Below are 7,791 nucleotides of genomic sequence, written 5' to 3' on the forward strand. Positions count from 1 at the left end.
GCCATTGTGAGGGCAGGCTTTGAGGTTTCCTATGATCAAGATGCCACCCAGTGTCAGTTTATTTTCTGTTGCCTTCTGAACAAGATGTAACCAGCACCACATCTGTCTGTATGCTGCCAGGCTACCTGCCATGATGATAATTCACTGAACCTCTGAAACTGTAAGCGGGCCACCCCAATTAAATGTTTTTCTTTATAAGAGTTGCTGTGGTCATGATGTCTCTTCACAACAATAGAAATTCTAACTAAGCCAGGTAATAAGTACCAAACCCTCTTCTCCCAGAACCCTCCTTGATCTTCTTTTTCTGTAGGGATAGATTCACATATGCAAAAATACATATGAGAGAAGACCCGGCATGCTTACTCATTGCTCTCTTCCAGCCTCCTTCCTCAGGTGTTCCCAGGACTCATCACCTGCTCTTGTAAAATTTCCATATCCTTTAACCAAGGGGTTAGATTGAACTTCCTATATCTAGGTACAACTCAGAGGACCGTTGCGATGGTTATTCCTAGAACTAAGGGCCAACTTGGTGCAAAGCTAAGTTCAAGCATCGTCGCAACTACTCCAAACAGTCAAGTTTTCTCACCTTCAGCCAAGTTCAGGGTCCCATCTCTACAGACCAGCCTGTTACCTGTGAACAAGGTTAATACAAATGTGTTTCTTATAGGACTGGTGAGAATAAGCAATGAGATAAAATGTGGGGAGCTTAATTTGTACTGGATAATAACTGCCATCACTGGTAGCTTTGCTGGTTTATCTAGAGTTGTACTGTGGATCAGTGAGCATCCTGTGGTCTCTTTCAACTCCTGTACTAATTTCAGTGTGATGATCCTGGTTCCTGGTCAGGACAGTTCAGTGGGTTCTGAGATATGGTCATATCACCAGTTGTGCAGGTCATACTAACCAGGGTGATGGGGCCTCTGCAGGACAAACAGACGGTGGGCCAGTGTTACCCACTCGTTCCTCTCCTGCTCTACTCATAAGAAGAGTCTGAGAGGGCAACTACTGGCCAGGTCCCTTTGGAATTTTTCTTTTGTTTTATCCCGGATAGAATCAAAGCCTTTAAAGTATCATAAGAACATTGAAGAATGTCTATATAATGAATCCCCCCCCCAAACGTAAAGGGAAATCATTATATGTTGGAGTCAGTAGCATGTAGCACTGTAGAATGATTTCCTGGTGACCTTGGTCTGTTAGGTACCTGTTCTTTAAGAACCCGGAAGAGAAGAGGCTGGTACATAGCACCACTAAGCCTACAAAGGTATTTGAAAGGTGAAAACACTTCAGCTTTAGGGCTTTAGCAACAACCAACATTTTAAGAATTATGTGCATGTCTGTCCGCCAAAGGGAAGATCAGGTTTAGGGTCCTTTCTTAGTTACCAACCATGGGTGATGTCGAGAGGTTACTGGGAGTATTTTTTTAGATTGAAAATGGTGGCCTTGATGTGCTTGGTTGGCAGTGGCTCGTCTCAGTTATCCCTGGGATAGCTTTCCTTTGTCAGCTGTGGCTCTGTTTTCTTCCTGTCTGTATCTGATGAGATCCCTGGGACAGGAAGAAAAGCCAAAAGAAAAGTCAAAAAACCACAACTCTGCAGAGAAGGCCTGTATGCACTTCACATGGGGTTTGAGAGGCCACTTTGACTCCACTGGCAGAACACCTGATGTGCTGTGTTCAAGAAGGCAAATCTGCAGCAGCATCAGCCAATGAGCTGTTAGCCTTGCACACCAACGATGCTGTCTTATCCCGTTTGGCCATCAGATGACTCACTTTATTTATTTCTTGGCATGTAATCATTTTCTAAAATACTTTTTAAAAACTTACCTGGGATGAGATAATTCTTGTCTCTTCCCTTTGTCTGTTATTGGGGAACGGCCTTAGTGTCCCTTCAGGGTCCAGAAGAAGACTTACAGCAGACGCGGGACTTAGATCTGAGGGTAAAATGAACTCTCCTTAAGCAATTTTCTGCATCAGTTTCTTTTTTTTTTTTTTTTAAGTCTTTGGGGCATTTAATTTTCATCTATCACCATCATTGTTATGTAGTCCTTGTAATTGATGGAATTTGATTCAGGATCAATTGCAGCAGATAACATTTCTTCCATTTCCTCTTGAGAAAAAGGCTCACAGTTCAAAGATTCAGTCCATTAGCATCATGATGGGACATGGCAGCATGCAGGCAGACATGAAGCTGAGAAGGAGCCGAGAATTCTACATCTTTGATCCACAGGCAACGGGAAGTGCATCAGTTTCTTTGTTCTTCTTCTCCTGCTGGTCTCCTATTCTGTAAAGTTTCCTGTTTATATACACACACAAAGGCAATTCTCTGAGCCTGGACGTTCCTTTATCCTTGAAGGATCTATACGAAAGACTCCTTTCCTGACTGCATGTCCTGCCAAATGGAAGATAGTTGCAGGGAGGTGGCTTCTAATGTATCTCAGGGAATGAAGTGGAGATTGGACTGTGGGAACCAAGGTTATTGACTGCTTGGCTAAATTTCCCACTGGGGGGAGAGAGAGAGAGAGAGAGAGAGAGAGAGAGAGAGAGAGAGAGAGAGAGAGAGAGAGAGGAATGATGTAGTATACCAGTTCATGGGAAAAATTGTGTCCACTTTTCCATACTCTGCTAAATCTTGCACCAAGGGAGCATGTTTATGACTTCACAAGAGATCCACAGTGAGAATCAGTTGATATTCCAAAGGTGGTAGGCCCAGTGCCTTGTGAACTCGGTTTGCCTTCATCAGAATGCAGTCATTCTGGTGGGTCAGCCTTCTGCTTTATCAGCTGAAATCTCACTGCATGATTCCTGCAGACTGCAGCAGTCTGTAGTTGTTACATGAGGAACTCAGATATGACATGTATATTTCTTTTTGAGACAGTCTTCAGTAGCCCAGGATATCCCCAAACTCCCTGTGTAGCTGATGGTGAGCTTGAACTGCTGCGATTGCTGATTCAGGTCTCTACTGCTGTGAGCACACGTGTGTGCTACCCTTCATGGATGCCTGTCTGTTCCCTCAGGGAGGATATAGATTGACTATCCACAGCTGATGGAGTATGACCTACAGTGGGGACAAGCTTACATTTTAACTTGGGTTGAAATCCTGCTGGATGAAACCCCAGATGAGCTGCATATAACGTATACATTGTTATTTCTTTTTTTTAATATTTATTTATTTATTATGTCTACAATATTCTGTCTGTGTGTATGCCTGACGGCCAGAAGAGGGCGCCAGACCTCTTTACAGTTGGTTGTGAGCCACCATGTGGTTGCTGGGAATTGAACTCAGGACCTTTGGAAGAGTAGGCAATGCTCTTAACCTCTGAGCCATCTCTCCAGCCCCACATTGTTATTTCTTACCTAAGAAAGTTCGTGTCTCACTTTCCTTGATTGCTTAATCTTGTTTAGACTTTTTCTTCCATAAGGTATTTTGGTAAAACTTCAAAAGGTACTACATAATAAAAACTTCAGTTTGAGTATGACTAGTTTTAAATGCTAAATAAATAATACCAGTTTCTTTTCCATTAAAAAAATCTTGACAAGTCCTTGTACTTAGTGCAACATGTAAGGCAAAGATAATAGAAATAGGTTAGGTTGTTAAGTTGTCTCTCATGTGGCAGCTCTCATAAAGTGGTGGGATCTTAAGAATCATCGTGTAGAAATGGATTTTATGGGTCACCAGGTATGTTTGTTGTACTTGCTTAGTTGCCTTCCAGAGCTTAAGAAGGGGCAGTTGGAAACACAAATGTCACTTATTTAGCACTGTGGTTCCAAACCTACTTTGAAGAAATCAAAACTGATACAGTGTGAAATTCATCTAGAAGAAGCGAGTATCTAGAAGAATGAGCATCAGGTTGTTCACAAGCATGTTTACCTGGTACTTCTTGAATCTTCTCTGCCTACTGGAGAGAAATGAGCTGCTACTTACTATTTGTGGAGTAATTCTTTGGGTAGCTGTGAACTGACCCATTCTTCCCCCCAAGGCTTTAGAAATTACCATATAGCATGCTGGGTAAATAATAGATGGACTGCCCTAGCCCACCACTCCAGCAATACGATGCCCTTTGCTGCAGTTCCAATGTGATTCCCTAGAGTTATGTGTTGGTAACTTCATTCCCAGTGGAGAGGTAGTGAGAGATGTGGTCTATAGGAGGCAATAATATCATGAGAGCTCTGTCCCCATGAATATATGAACAGTTCCCTTGAAGGAGCAAGTTAACTATTATACGAGTTTTATTAGGATTCTAATAAAAGGATGAATTTGGTAGTTAATATGCAAAGTACATGATATACATTTGTGAATCTATTATAATTAGATCCATTATTTTATATTCTAATTTAAAAAAGAATGAATCTCTAGCAAAACAAAACTATAAAAGTTGAAACTCTTGTCATTTATAAGCATACAGATCAATGATATTAGGGATATTTATATTAATTTGCGAAACCCAGCATCATCCACCTAAAAAACTTATTTTTATTTTCCCTACATGAAACTTTGCTCACATGAAACAGTGAATACACTCTAGTTACTGTCTCACACTCTGGGAAACATTGTGTTAACTTCTGACTCTATTATTATCAGCTTTAGGATACTTACTTAAGCGGACTCACTCAGTATTTGAAAAGATTATTAATATTCTTATATATGCTGTGATAATTAGTTTCAGTTATCAACCTGACACAATCTAGAATGACCCGGGAAGAGAGGCTCTATGAGGGATTTTCATGTAGATCAGGTTGGTCCGACAACATGTCATTGGGGGATTGTCTTGATTACGTTTTGGTGGGAAGACCACCTACTGTTAGTGGCATGATCATAGGCAGGGACCCTGAATTGTCTAGGAGAAGGCAAGCTGAGTGCAAGCATGCATGCACGCACTCCATTTTGCTTTTGAATGCTGATATGATCTACCCAGTTCTCTCAAGGTTTTACCTTGGTGACTTCCATGACATGACAGACTATGACTTGGAATTGTGAGATAAAGCAAACCTTTTTCCCCTAAGTTGCTTTTGTCAAGCTGATCTGTAGGGACGGAATCCTATACTTGGCTGAAGGTAAGAAAACTTGAAAGTTTGGAATAGTGATGGCGCTTGTACTTAGCTCTAGCTTCTTATTGGCTAACATATATTAGTTTAGCCCATTTCTAGTAATCTATGTATTGCCATGAGGTTGTGGCTTACCAGGTAAAGTTCTGGTGTCTGTGTCTGGTGGGGCTGCATGGCTTCTCTTTTACTCTGCCTCCTTTCTTCCAGCATTCAGTTTAGTTTTCCCTGCCTAGCTCTGTTCTGCCCTGCTCTTCTATAGGCCCAAGACAGTTTCTTTATTAACTAATGGTGTTCACAGCATACAGAAGGGAATCCCACATCATGTATATATGTATGTGTATGTATGTGTGATTGCCATGATGTATGTGTAGAGGTCAGAGAACAGCATGTGCAAGTCAGTGTTCTCCTTCGACTGCATGGAACGTGGAAATGGAACTCACGTTGTCAGTCCTGGTTGCAAGCACCTTTATCCTTTGAACTGTCTCTTTAGGGCATCTGCTCATTTTCAAACCACTTTTCTGAATTGATTTTTAGGATTTTGAAAATTTATTATTAATCTCTTTTATTTAAAAAAATCTCATACAGTATACTTTTACTTATTTTCAAATTTAAAATTTGTTTTTTATTTTTTTCATACAATATACTTTGATCATATTTTTCCCTTCCCCCAACCCTTCCCAGAGCCTCTCACTCCTACCCAGCCAAATTCATGTTGTGGGCCATGTTCTGATGGTGTGCTTGAGCCCTCTGGCTCCTACAGTCCTTCCTCCCCTACTCTGCAGAGTTCTATGAGCTCCACCTAATGTTTAACTGTGGATCTCAGCATCTGTTCCCATCAGTTGCTGGATGAAACCTCTCTGATGATGATTGTGAGAAACTCCAGTGAGAATAGCAAAGTATCATTGGGAATCATTTCATTGACTTTCTTTTCCTGGTTATGTTGGGTTTTATCCCAGGTCTCTGGGCTATCTAGCCTCTGGCTCCTGGTTCTCCAAGCATTGTCAGGGGTGAGCTCCCTCTTGTAGCATGGGTCTCAATCTGTATGATGTAATGGTTGGTTACTTGCATGATTTTGCACCACATTTACCCCAGCACATCTTACAGCAGGACAAATTGTAAGTCAAAGGTTTCGTGTCTAGGTTGGTGTCCCAATTCTCTCACTGGAAGCCATGCCTGGTTACAAATAATGACTGGTTCTGACTTCATATTCACCATTTCTGGGAGTCTTAGATATTGTCACTCTCACAGATTCCTGGAAGTTTCCATTGCACTAGGTTTCTCACCCCTGAAATGCACCCTTGCTTCTAGTTGTCTCTACCAGCACCCTTTCCCCAACTTGATCCCTCCTGTTCTCATCCCCACTCACCCATAGTCCACCCGTAATATCTATTCCATTTCACCTTCCCAGGGAGATCTATGATCCTTCTTGAGCCCTCCTTGTTACTTAAGCCTGTCCGGGTCTGGGATTGTAGCATAATTATCTTTTTTATTTCAGCTAATGCCCGTGTATTAGTGAGTACATATCATGTTTGCTTTTCTGAGTCTGGGTTATCTTACTTGGTATATATTTTATCTAGTTCCATCCTCTTGTCTGCAAACTTAATGATTTTATTTTTCTGTAACAGTTGAATGATTGATAGTTTACTGTGTATATGTATCACATTTTCTTTACTAGTTTGTTGTGTGGAGACTGCTCGTTTGTTTCCCAGCTACCCAGACTCCTGAAATAACCACACAGAAACTGTATTATTTGCAATACTGTTTGGCCAATAGCTTAAACATCTAGCTCTTACATCTAAAATTAACCCATTTCCATTATTTTATACTTTACCACAAGGCTCATGGCCTACCAGCAAGGTTCCAGCCAATAGTTCACATTTTTCCCTTCTCACAGCATCTCCCTGACTCTGCCTTCTTTCTCCCAGCATTCAGTTTAGGCCCCTGTCCATGTTTAGCTCTACTCTTCCCTATCACAGGCCAAAGCAGTTTCTTTATTCATTAACCAATAAAAGCAACACATAGAGAGAAAGACTTCCCACACCACCCATTCTTGGTTGTGGGACGTGTAGGTTGTCTTCAGGTTCTGGTTATTACAAATGAAGTTGCTATGAACAAAGTTGAGCAAGTGTCCTTATGGTAGAATAGAGTATCCTTTGGGAATATGCTCAGGAATGGTGTGGCTAGGTCTGAAGGTAGATCTTGTTTTAGTTTCTGAGAAACTACCAAACTGATTTCCAAAGTGCCTGCACAAGTTTGCACATCAGCAGTGGTGGAGGGTTCCCCTTGCTCCACATCCTCTCCAGCATGACTGTCACTTGTGTTTTTGACCTTAGCCATTCTGACAGGTGTAACATGGACTATCAGAGACATTTTGATTTTCATTTTTCCTGGTGGCTAAGGATGTTGAACATTTCTTTAAGTGTTTCTCGGCAATTTGAGATTTCTGTTGAGAATTTTTTGTTTAGATCTGTACCCCATCTTTTAATAGGATTGTTTGTTTTGTTGATACCTAGTTACTCGAGTTCTTTATATATTTTGAATATTAGACCTTTGTCAGATGTGAAGTTTGTGAAATTGTTTCCTGTTCTCTGGTCTGCTGTTTTGTCCTATTGATGGTATCCTTTGCCTCACAGAAGATTTTCAGGTTCATGAGGTCTTATTTATTTATTTATTTATTTATTCTTATTCTCTCTTATATTGCATCCAGACCATAGTTCCTCCTTCTTCCTTCCCCATCCTCCACCTCCCCT

This window comes from Alexandromys fortis, unplaced genomic scaffold (genome assembly GCF_014885135.2).
Source record: "Alexandromys fortis isolate MF-2015 unplaced genomic scaffold, M_Fortis_MF-2015_v1.1 scaffold_0, whole genome shotgun sequence".
Classification (NCBI taxonomy): domain Eukaryota; kingdom Metazoa; phylum Chordata; class Mammalia; order Rodentia; family Cricetidae; genus Alexandromys; species Alexandromys fortis.